This window comes from Parasteatoda tepidariorum, chromosome 2, assembly GCF_043381705.1.
Source record: "Parasteatoda tepidariorum isolate YZ-2023 chromosome 2, CAS_Ptep_4.0, whole genome shotgun sequence".
Taxonomy (NCBI): domain Eukaryota; kingdom Metazoa; phylum Arthropoda; class Arachnida; order Araneae; family Theridiidae; genus Parasteatoda; species Parasteatoda tepidariorum.
In genome coordinates, this window is record NC_092205.1 from 71,211,299 (window position 1) to 71,224,139 (window position 12,841).

Consider the following 12,841-nt stretch of genomic DNA (forward strand, 5'->3'; position numbering starts at 1 on the left):
TATTTTTAGAGATATTTATATGTGGTTTCAGCTTGTACGATTATATTTTTTTCATGTGTCCTTCACAAGTTAAACATTGTATAAAAAGGAATTTTTTGGTGAATTTCAGCGATGTTTAAAAATAGTCGCATTAATAATACACATTCTCTGACCTTCTCAGCATATAATGCTTTATTATTTTTATTATTACTTTATAAGCAATTGCTTAGAACATTTCATACTTAAACGAATCATTTTTCTTTGTAACACTCATTTTTTTTTTATTTGTAAATGAATTCTTACAAACATTAAAATATAATATGTAATTTTAAATTACGCTTGGTAAAATATGAAAATAAAACAAGATATTAACTGTAGTCTGTGCGAGCCGGGTGTGGAATTCGTATCAACCAGCCACTGCTGGGATTTGAATATGGGCCACCAATTTGCTCAATCAACGCTCTATCCCTAGAGCCACCGTGACCCTTTGTAAGGTGTTTAATTGTGGCAATGTTTCTTCACTTTCAGAAAGGTGTAAATTTTAGTGTGTTTATCATGTTAAGTAAGAATCTGCGCAATAGCATAAAATTAATTTAATGTATCTGAGATAGGGACTGGATGTTGTGAGGCAGAATTGGGAACTTTGCTATTATCTAGTAGTCAGTTGTAGCAATTTTTACAGTGGCTAATCTTTAAAACATGTGTTCACTTTTTCAAAGATTGAAAATAATAAATGATTTTAAAAAAAAAACTGTTGATATTAATTATGCAAGGAATTTCTATTGAGGCATTTCTCATTTTAGAAAAAAACATTGTAAGATTAAAATCTAAAATAAAGAACAATTTAAGAAAAATAAGCCTGAATTAAAGTAGTTTTTAGAAATATCATGAAAAATTCACAATAAATCTATGTCTGTTTTTTTTTTATTTCATTTTATAACCATTGTTGGACAGCCGACCCAATTTTTTCGGTTTACGACGACTTCTGTTCTACTTTGTAGTCTTGTAATTTTGAACCCGATCCAGAAGATAAGGGGACACCTGCATCCAGAATTGGAAGACATTTGCTTTCGTGGGAGCTTTTTCATAGAACTAACCGGCATTTGCGTTGCATGGAGTGGAAAACCACGGATACCATGGTTAGCTTAATGGCAAGTGGATTCTAATTCATGATCCGTCTACCACTGAGGATATTTTACGTGGGCACTGTGGTCGGTGAGAGCCGGCAGCGGAATTCGTATCGACCAGCTATAACTGGGATTCGAACCCGGTTCACCTCGTTGAAAGGCGAACGCTTTATCCCTTGAACCATCACGGCTCTTATATATAAAAATTATAGAAAGAAATGAGCAGGGGGTGCATTTGTGACGAAATAAGTGACGATAAGGTGACAACTGTCAGACGAATTTTTAATCACCATTGACCGATAATTTTGGGAAATATACTGCTTTGATTAGTGTAAACAAGGGTAGGGGATTTTAAATTTGTATCTCCTATTTGTCAACAACTTAAGTATTTAGATTTATCTAGTTAATGCATCAAATCTTTCAATTATTCTCAGTGCTAGACAATTGATGAGATATTGTCTATCGAACTAAAGAACTTCCTTCGCCAGGAGCGATGTCTGTAGTTCTGACGAAGTTAAACCGTTTTAAGAAGGGGTGTGGGATAAAGATTTAGGGAAGGTTTCCTCTCCGGTCTGCAAGATAAGTCCCTCTTCATAATGGCCTTCAACTTGTTTCCATAGCAACAGGCAGCCGATACTCTGAGGCGTGAAGAGTTTTTGGGTGACATAGGCCGTACAGTTCATTTGCCAATAGGATAAACGTGGTTGAAATTTAGGTTTTTTCACTTTTAATGAAGTTAGGTTTATGAAAATTCTATTTGAAAGGCGAGTTTTACCTTGTTTGGTCATGTAATTCCCTTGTCTTCCGAGTTGGGCCTAAAGTTTGAGAGTTATGGATGCAATGTTTTCAAGTTACCCTTTTATGTTTTCAAGTTAAAACATAATAAGGATATTTGAGTAGTCAAGAAGATGTTGTTGATTTTGATCACCGAAAAAATTTATCTAAATTAGATCAAATTCACAAACCTCTAAAAAGTCTAAAAAAAAAAAAGCAGGTTCTGAAAAAACTTTGCTTAATGTTAAACCAAGACATTTTAACAACGTGAACAGGAAAAGTCTGAACAGCCCTAATTTTGGTGTAGGTCTTAAAGGTCTTCTGCCCTGGCTCATTGTTGGAATTCCTCAACTGTTCATTGGCGTAATGTGATATGCAAGTTTGCATCTATGGACTCCATAATTGTAATCTAGAGTGGTTTCAGGAATACTAGTCATGTGATGGAGGAATTTTTTGTGATAGAAGAAAAGTATTACTTTATTTAACAATTTATTAATTAATTTATTTGTGTTAAGCTTTTAATAGAAAAACTTTGAAGAAATTAACTTCCACAAGTGTCCATTGGCATAACGTGATATGCAAATTTGCTTCCATTACCTCCATAATTGTAATCTAGAGTGGTTTCTGGAATGCTAGGCGCGTGCTTGAGTGTCATTCCAGTGATAGAAGAAAAGTATTAGTTTATTTAACAAGTTATTAATTAAATTATTTGTGTTAACTTCTTAATACAAAAACCTTGTTCCTGATAGAAAACCTTGAAGAAACTAAACTTCCACAAGTGTCCATTGGCATAACGTGATATGCAAATTTGCTTCGAATGCCTCCAAAATTGTTATCTAGAGTGGTTTTTCGAGTACTATGCAGTATTAAAAGGTAAGGATAGAAAAAAATTATTAATTTGTTTAACAATTCATTAATTCATTTATTTGTGTTCAATTTTTCATGGAGACGCACATAACTTGAAGTATTAATTATTCTTTAACATTTATCAGTGTATTTCTAAAAAAAATTAGATAGGATAATTTTTAGGGATTTTTCAATGGATTTCCAGACAATTAGTCTTAATGAATTACGGAAAAATTGCGACTTAATGTGCTACGATCGAAAAAGAAACCCGTAATAAACAAATTAGATAGGATAGTTTCTAGAGATTTTTCAATGGATTTCCAGACATTTAGTCTTAATGAACTATGGAAAAATTGCGGCTCAATGTGCTACGATCGAAAAATAAACCCGTGAGGAATAAATTAGATAGGATATTTTTTAGAGATTTTTCAATGGATTTCCAGACATTTAGTCTTAATGAACTACGGAAAATTGCAACTTAATGTGCTACGATCGAAAAAGAAACCCGTAATAAACAAATTAGATAGGATAATTTTTAGGGATTTGTCAATGGATTTCCAAACTTTTTGTCTTAATGAACTACGGAAAAATTGCAACTTAATGTGATACGATCGAAAAAGAAACCCGTAATAAACAAATTAGATAGCATAATTTTTATGGATTTTTCAATGGATTTCCAGACATTTAGCCTTAATGAACTATGGAAAAATTTCGACTTACTGTGCTACGATCGAAAAAGAAACCCGTAATGAGATAGATTAATTAAAGAAATAATATTTAGTAGATATTTTTTGTGGATGACTGGCAGAACTTTTTACAGCTGCAGAGTAGAGGTAAATATAATATTTTGGATTTTCCTTTTTAATCCTCTACTCTTCAAACATTTGCTTCTTTTATGTCAATTTTTGTCAGAATTTCCGATGAATTCTTGGTAGAAAATCTTCTCGACTTAAATCCTCGACTCTCCGTTATTCCAAAATTTCAAACGTCAGCTCAGAAAAGAGATTTTATTCGCATTCTTTTGTATCCTGTGTAAAAACACAGGAAAGAAAGAAAAAAAATATTTTAAAAAATTTAGGTCTTTTAACTCTATAATTTTATCTTTATACAAATAAATTTTTGAAAAAAGTATATTCGTAAAAGATGCATTTAAATAAAAAAAAATATTAATTTGAAATTTTTAAAAAATATTTATTTAAATTTCCTGGAAAAGATTAAAAAAAAGCACATTTATGCTTCTGTTAATTAATTTTAAATTTAGTACATCTCTTTGCGAGTTTTTGAAGAAAATTTTTAACTATTAGAAAAATGCATGACAATTTTATTATTTATGTAAAAAAATTATTATAATTATTAAACACATAGGATTTTTCAAATTCGACTATATTTGTTTTGGAGCTATTTTGACACATTTTTGTTCAATTTTGAGAAATCCTCTTTTGACAGTGTACATTTGTGAATCAATACATTAGCATGATAAAATTAACGTAACCGATATATACGCAATTGTGTCAGCAACTTTAAGTAATAATTCTCAAATAGAAGATTCAGTAAAAAATATAAGTTATAAATTCAAAAGCTAAGTAATTAAGTACTGGCTAAATTTTAAATTTTTTTTATTAATAATAAGAAACTAAGTACGTATTTTCGCTCTATTTTACTAGTTTAGCTGGATAATTTACTAGTTTTTAAATCACTAAAACTCAGATTTATATGCAAAAATATGATATTTGTTTTTAAATGCCATATTCAACGTATAAGAACAATTTTAAACCTATAAAAACTTATTTCTTCCTACTATTTAGATTCAAAGTGTTGGAAAAGTTAAAAATGGCGGACAAAATTTTTCATCTCACTCCTCTAAAAAAAGTGGCCATATCGTCTTTAAAGCTACGTTTATTTACATTTTTTAATAGTATTTCGAGTATTTATACAACTGGTGATAAATTATTTATTTATTTTAATTAAAAATAGTTTGTCTAGTTCTTAAGAAATTAAAATTAAAAAAAAAACGCTTGTAAAGGATTAAATGATTTTGAAGGATTAATAGTTCATTTGATGACGTCAGCTACTTTTTCACTGCCATGAATATCTTTATTAAATACTAGGCAATTCGACGGAACAGGATTATTATTTATTTGTCTTACCGCGCGGCTTATCTGCTTTTGATTGATATATCTTCCAATTCCATTTCAGAACTGGATATTAAACTAAACTTTTTTCTGAGATTTAATTCAATTTTAGAGAGATTTTTCTTTTAATAAAATATAATATTTAAGTTTTTATTTTTAATTTTGAATGATAAAAATTATGCTGATTTCAGAATATGTAATTCAGAAAGTGCTGAACTAGAATACTTCAGAAATCGTTTTTGAGAATGAGAGATTTTATTTTATACAAATAATGATTTGATTTGACAGAAATGCGTGTATTTTTAATAAGCAAGGTATTTTAAAGTCCAGTAAAATTTGCTCAAAAAGATTCATGTTCGGAATTTTTTTGTTGTTTTTGTGTAAAGCTAGAAATGGTTTTAATCGCTTTGTTTGCATCGAATTGAACTTTGCTTTCCAAGTTTGCCCCATTCTATCTAGTGAGCTTCGCACTTGGCAGCACGGAATTTAAGTATTTAAGTCAAGTCTTAGCTTTTTAGAGATTAATTCGGAAATTTCGCTTTTTACAAACTTAAACGCAAGGCAAACAAATCTAAAATATCTGCGCCAATACAGTAGGTGACACGTTAAAAAATAACATAGTTATGTTTCAGTTAAAAATGTTAATTTTTCTAAAAGCATGCAAAAATTTAATTTTTCATATTCGAAAATAAAAAATGCATCAATTTAGATCATTGTTCCGTATATTCTTATTCATTTTAGCATGTAAAGAAAAATGAGAGCAAAGAAAAACATGTTATAACTCATTATTGCCGTTTGGCGACAAAAAAAAACTCACAAAATTTTTTTTTGAGAAAAAAGAAAAGAAAACCTAAAAAGTAGCTGCGAAATTACCATTTTAATTTTCATCTTGGAGAAACCAAAAATATCTGTCCATTGTTACATATTAATAAAAAGCTTCTAATTTAAGCACTAATGAATTACCACTTTTCATATGATATCACTTTCTAGATAATTACGATATAAAAAGTCAGACGTTAAGGGATTGTCTCTGATTCCATTGGCTTTGCAAAATTGCGTGGAACAATCCTTTTAACACTTTGGAACAAGGCAAGAAAAAAAATATTCCTAAGCTACAAGGAGAAAGAAATATCTAAGCCCTAGAATTTAAGCTGAATTTTTTATATATTTGTTAGTTGATTGAGCTGCTAGATGGAGGATGATTCGTATTTGTACATATTTAATCTGTGTTCTTTCAATTGATTACGTAAAATATTATTTTAAGTATTATTTTAATATTATTTATGCGCATGCACTAATAGAATAATTTTCCTCATATAGTTAATAGCAATAGTTTTATTACTAATCAGTTTAAGATGTATTATAATCAAGTGCTGATAATATAGTACAAGAATATTAAATGTTTGTTAATAGCTCCTAAACACACACATAAGCATACGCACACACGCACGCTTCTATTTTGTAATCTGGCAATTTTGTTGCAAAAATATTTTAAATCATTTTTGAGAGATGCCGGCAAATGACAGTTTCAAGGATTGGAGGTACATTACCGCAAACAATCATACACTATACGGTATTTAAACCATTCATGTGGCTGTTGTTGGTTTACGTCATACTAGAGCTACACAATGCGTTATTCATGGCAGTCTGGGAAACATTCTTGAGGATGTTCCGAAGATATGCCATAAAAATTTTGATCCTCTGCCGAGGAGATGACTCCATTGCTTCGGTAATCCAACGAACTACCCGCGAATCAGTAGAACAGTTTAACGAGGAATGATACAGCATACTCTCGGTCCCTTTTCACACTGATCAAGGTGGTCACCCGCCCGCACACTGAGCGCAGTGATTGATGCTTGACTTCGTTGTTCTACTGGAAACTGTGTCTTATAGATCAGTCCAACTGCACAGCCCATTTGTTTGGAACTTTTCCCGTTCATATGGTAATGGTTTCTTAGAAATTCTTATTTTCAAAATTATCGTTTTTATTGCCACACATTTAGAAGCAAAATCCAAAACTGAAAAGCAAATTTAATGGAATAGGTGGTTTTCATGCCATGATCGAAGGTATCCTGATAAAACTATAAACTTTTACCACATTTACCAAAACTTACAATACGTTATGAAACCATATTTTGTTGTTAATTTTACCAAATTCATTCCCTAATGCTTTGGTAAAAATTCCGAGCTTTCAAGTGGTCCTATGGGGCAAGAAAAACAATAACTTTTGCCATATTCTAGTAGTTTTGACCATACAGTTCTTTTTAGTGTAACAGTGATCTATTAAAGTAAAGATAAAGTCTTAATACCCTAATAATGGTATTTTACTAGGTGTCCAATTTGAGTGGAAAATGGAGGGAGAAATGGAGCGGATGAGGTAGACATTTTACGCAAGACCAAGAGAGCTACAAAATAGCTGCAGAACAAATTAAGAACATGTATTCTTGAGCTTTAACATATATTTTTATAATTGATAGTTGTTATAATTTGATAAAATTCATGAATACTAACACACGAAAATTGTTTTAAAAATTTTATAGTAAAATTTAAATAGATATAGTGGTTTTTTTAAAATTCATTTTAAGCATTCCAACTTAGTGCAATTAAGTAAATGCATAATAATCTTCCAAAAGCATTAACATTATAAGTACTGTTAAATTTTATTAAGGGTAAATAGTTTTTATGAAGAATTTAAAAAATAAATGTTAACTTCTTCTGTTAAAAAATGTAAAAAAAAAACAAAAACATTTTGTTTAGTTTAATGTTGATGCTTCGTTAGCTTTTTAATTTTTCCACCGTAGTTCAATTTCTTGGTACTATCAATCCAGGTTTAACCTTTAAATTTATGTTACCTTTTAAAAAAAACTAATTAGCCCGATATTAGTAAGTATGAGTAGTAGAATGAGATAAAAAAACGTTATTATCTGTAATTAGATATAAAAGAAACGATAAAAACAAAATTCTAGCTTTCCTCAAAATGTTTCAAAAGAGGAAAAAATATTTTTACTAAGCTAAAAAAGAAAATTGTTGCTCGAATATTTTAGAAAATTGTAAATAGGAACATTTTTTCATGATTTAGATAGATTTCTATAGTACTTATATTTCGAGAAATATTTTTTTACAAGCAATGCCTATTTAGGTTCCTTGATTTCTTTGTTGATTTTGTCTTAAAACTTTCTGATAAAATTCACTTATATTATTTTTTGAAATTTAAATGATCTTTGATTCAAACATGAATATTTCTGATACAAATAATATTATAAGGCATCTTATTCATAAAACATAAAAATTATTTGTCTAGTTCAATATTGCAAAGTTTTTAATATAAAAGTAAAATAAATATTGCATATAACTTATTTTTTAACTGTAGACCTTTTGTACTATTCTTATTTCTTTTTTGATATTTATCATAATACTTGAAAGAAATATTTTATGCTGAATAAATCAGAATAGTAGTTCCTATTTGGAATATAATAATTTTCTCTGCTTTGTGATGAGTTTAGTTCGAATAATTATTTCTGAAACAAAACGCATAGTTAAAGTTATTTTGTTTTTTTTGAAAATTAGTTTTAGTTAAGTAAATATAATAATGACAGTAATAGTAATGATAATAATGATAAAGCTTCGGGATTAGTATTTGTCTTTACACAATGTTGCAGGTGGGATTTTAGGATAATTAGCTTTTAACCAGATTTTTAATAAATATTTTAAGCGACTAGCGGCCGACCGGCCTGTGTAAGGGACAGGGAACTGTCCTTGCATCAGAAATGTCCTAGGTTCGAATCCCGGGCAAGGCATGGATGTTTCTTTCTCTCTCTCTGTGTTCTATGTCCTTTCTTTTTGTGCGCGAATGGGACCAGCCCTATAAACGGGTTGTGGTTGTGTGAATGGCATGGCAAAAGTCGAATTCCTGGTCATAGATGGCGCCACTGAAAAGCAGGAACAATCGAACCCCCACTGCCTAAACAGGCATAAGACAAAAAAAAAAAAAAAAAAAGAAAAAAAAAAAAGTGACTAGTGGAATCGGACTTGAACATATATTTTGGAACATATTCTTTTTTCACAATAGAAATCTAAATTTTTGACTGATACATACTTCTCTCACGTGACTTAAGAAAGCTTTTTTTTTTAACTTTTGCTGAAATTTTTAAATGCAAAAGCTTTTTTACATAAAAGAATTGTATAAAGTAAATTGAAAAGTAATTCCATTTGACTTTATGTCAAATTCAATTACTTTACAAGTAGTTTTCAATTATTGTATGTCAACTTTTTTCTTCAATGTTCTGATCATGTAATGAGCATAATGACATAAACATTTGATTCAACATAATATAAAACATAATTTTATAATATAAAATTCATATGAAACTTTAATTTTACATAGAAATGCTAAAAAATAGTACTTTTGTTCATACTTTTTTTTCTTCTTAGTGCAGTAATGTGTTATTAGTGTGGTAGTAGTGAAGCAATGTAGTGTAGTATATTAGTTGATGGGAGAGACATAAAGATTTTCAAACATAATTACTATCTTTCATTTTTTGAAGATTCGAGCATTAAATAATATATAATGATGCAATTTTCTTTAAGGAAGGAGTTGTTATCTTAGTTTCAATCTAAATGACAAAGGACAATTAAATCGATTGCCACACTTTTGGCAGCGTGGATCATAGTTTTAACAATATGTCGTCCTATAAATCAATCTGTTTTGATAATCTGTTTCGTATGAGTTTTTGGAATATTTTCTTTGCAAAAGCAAAATAAGATTATTTGTACAGAATCTCAATAAGGTAGAGCGTAATTTTAAGCACAAATTTTTTTATTTATTCCCTCTATTATTGTTATTTTTTTCTTTTAATATTGTTATTTTTTAACAAAAATATTCTTGTAAGAAAAATCTGTATGGGCAGTTATAAAAAAATCTATTGGGACTAAAAACTGGAAGAGTAAACTGAAAAAGTAACTTTAAAAATATTTTTTCGATTTGAATTTTTTCCCGTTTTTTAAATTGTAATTTTTATTTTCTATTCGGAGTTAATACATTTTTTTCTTTCGGGTACCGTTTAATAATTTAAACTTATTTAGCATCTGGAAAAATTTAAAGAGAAATAATGGAAACAACGATTTTTTGATTTGAATTTTTATTTTTCTGAAACTATATGAGGCGCATTCGAATAGTTATGATTTTGTTCTGAATTTTTTAACATGAGAAAATTATTTTAATTTTAGAATAAGTGACATGAACGAACAAAGTGGTCTCAAAAGAACTTAGCAAGTAATTCCAAGGGTTGTTGAGTGACAAAAAGTAGAGAGCGTGGCCTTTAATGTATTTAAAATGAACAATAAAAGACATCTAGGTACAAAAATCAGAATATTAAACAAGTCTTAGTGGGAAAGAGTAAAAAAAAAAAGAAAAAAAAAGTGGAAAGTAACTGCTACAGCAGTTTCGAGGGTTGGCGGAGCAGGAGTGGAGACCCCCTTAGTTATAAGAAAATAATTATTCTTAAACTAATTTTAGCTATAAATTATTAGATATAGGCAGGTTCAAAAAATTAAATTTAAAACCTCGATCTAACTGAATTGATACAAATAAATTGGAAAAACCATTCAAAAATTTCAGTCAAAAGATAGAAGCACTCAAAATTAAACTAAATTCAATCTAAAATTAGTTACAAATGTTTAGAGCTGATTGAGATTTGTACTTAAGCTACTATCTAATCGTTATGAATATCTTATTAAATACTGATTTGGTGCATTCAGGTTTTCCTTTAATTGAAAACAATTTGCGAACGGGTTTAATTATTTCGATCGTCATTATTATAATCTGTCAAAACAGCAATTCCAAATTAATCTATATGCAGTGATATGTGATTAAAATAAATTGTTCGAAATCATTTCATATATTTTGCAAAAGTTAATTTCATTTAATCCCAACTTTTATTCGTTGTAATTAGTTTCAATTTAGAGCGATGCAAAATATATATCACGTAGACAACAAGCCAATCTTGAACAAAGACAAAATACTTTATTCACGACACTTAAAATTAAACTAATTCGTGAGCCTCAGATGTAAAATTGCTAAATACACAAAGTAGAACATTACAAAGTGTTTATTGATACTTCGTGGTAGTAAACTGCCTTTGAAAACAGTTTAAGTAGTTTAGATAATAAATGTCAGCCGAATTCTTTTGATCCAATCTTATAGGACGAAAATTATGAAACTTTTCGTGTTCGCAAGAAGCTTATGTAAATGCCTCAAATGAGTTATAATTAAGTTCGAAAACTTTGAATGAGCGTCTTTGAAGCTTAATGAAGTTTGATAAAGACTCTGGATGCAGATTAAATAGCTTCGGAGTATTTTATAGCGTGGGAGTCGGAAAAATTCTTTGCTTTTATTCATTTGGATTAAACTCTGATGTTAGTTATCAAGCACCTACACTGTTAAAAAAATCTGTTAAATGCACAGAAAAAAATTGTGAGCTGGTGTGGCAGTATTAAACTGTTTTGTAGAAAAATTAAGGTATTAAAAAACGGACGCCTGTTTAAATATATAAGTACTGTTATTTTAACAAATAAACCATGTTATTTTAACTTTATTTTAAGAACTCTGTTATGCGTATTAGAGAAAAGAAAACAATATAACGAAGCCATGTCAGCATTGTCGTCAGTTCGAACCGAGAGCAGAATTCGTACGACAAAGTCAACGCTGAGATTTGAACCCGAGTCAAGTCTTAGTGAGGCGAGCGCTCTGTCTCCTGCGCCACACCATCGTTCCGTTATGAAGAAAAATCTTAAACTGTCTTCCTCTTAAAAGTGTCATTTATTAAAGTCATATTTAAGTGTAAAAACGTTTAAAACCATAGTGGCCCACATTTATTAAAATATCTGGTCATTTAAGTTATCGAAAAATTATATCTAAACACAGATAATAATCAGCTAGAATATTAATTCAACAATAAAGTAAATCGCAATTTTATTTATGCGATGTTTAGTACGATAAAATAATTGCTGAAAAGCAAGAGCAAGTATAGAAAATAATCTTAAAATGATTTGAAAAAAAAAAAGAGAAAGTTATCGTACGGTAAACAAAACAGCATGGCAAAAACTAGAATTTGAACTGACAGTTTTAATCTGTTTATGATTAGGGTGAATAAGAGAGAGAAACTTTTTTTTTTTCGAAAAATAGCTTTAAACTATTAAACATATAAAAAAAATCTATTAAAAATAAAAAAATCAGAAAAAAGGGAATTTTTCGCAGCGCGCGGGTACGATAAAAGAAAAAAAAATCTGTATTTATCCTTAAACAGTTTTTTTTTTTGTTAAAAATATGCATGTTTCTTATAGAATTTTCTGTTACTTTTTACAGTGTATTTTTTAACTAATTTATAGTGAAAACAATATGCACATAAAAAAACTTTCGTTTTAGTTTTATTCTTATCTAATCTTTGTAAAATGTTCCTTTTTTATAAACATTTTATTCAAACATATTTCTTTTCTTTTAATGTTTTTTAATTCTACGGGATAAACTTATTATTGGGAAACTTTTTCTCTCAAATTAGTCAAATTTAAGTCTCAAAATTTAATTTATAAGTTAACTTACATAATCGCATAAGTTACCACTAAACTTATTTATGCAGAAAGTTGCAAGATGGAATTTTTTTTATGTGAGGTAGCCTTACATTATTAATTGTTCTGCGATGTCCGCGCAAATCCGCATCTGTAATATATTTATTATCTCACGTTATAAATTTTTCATAACACATCTGTTAAAATCTTGAACTAGTTTTTTTATTTTTATGATTTTATTGATGATATGATTACTGATGTTATGATTTCAACTGATGAAATCATAAGAGAAATACAAAATTGAGAAAAATAGAAAATGCAGTTCTTTTTCTTCCATGTATTTTAAAGTAAAATACATACGAAAATCAACTTAAAAATCCGATACCTTTGTAAAATTTCTAGAAATTAAAGACATTTTAT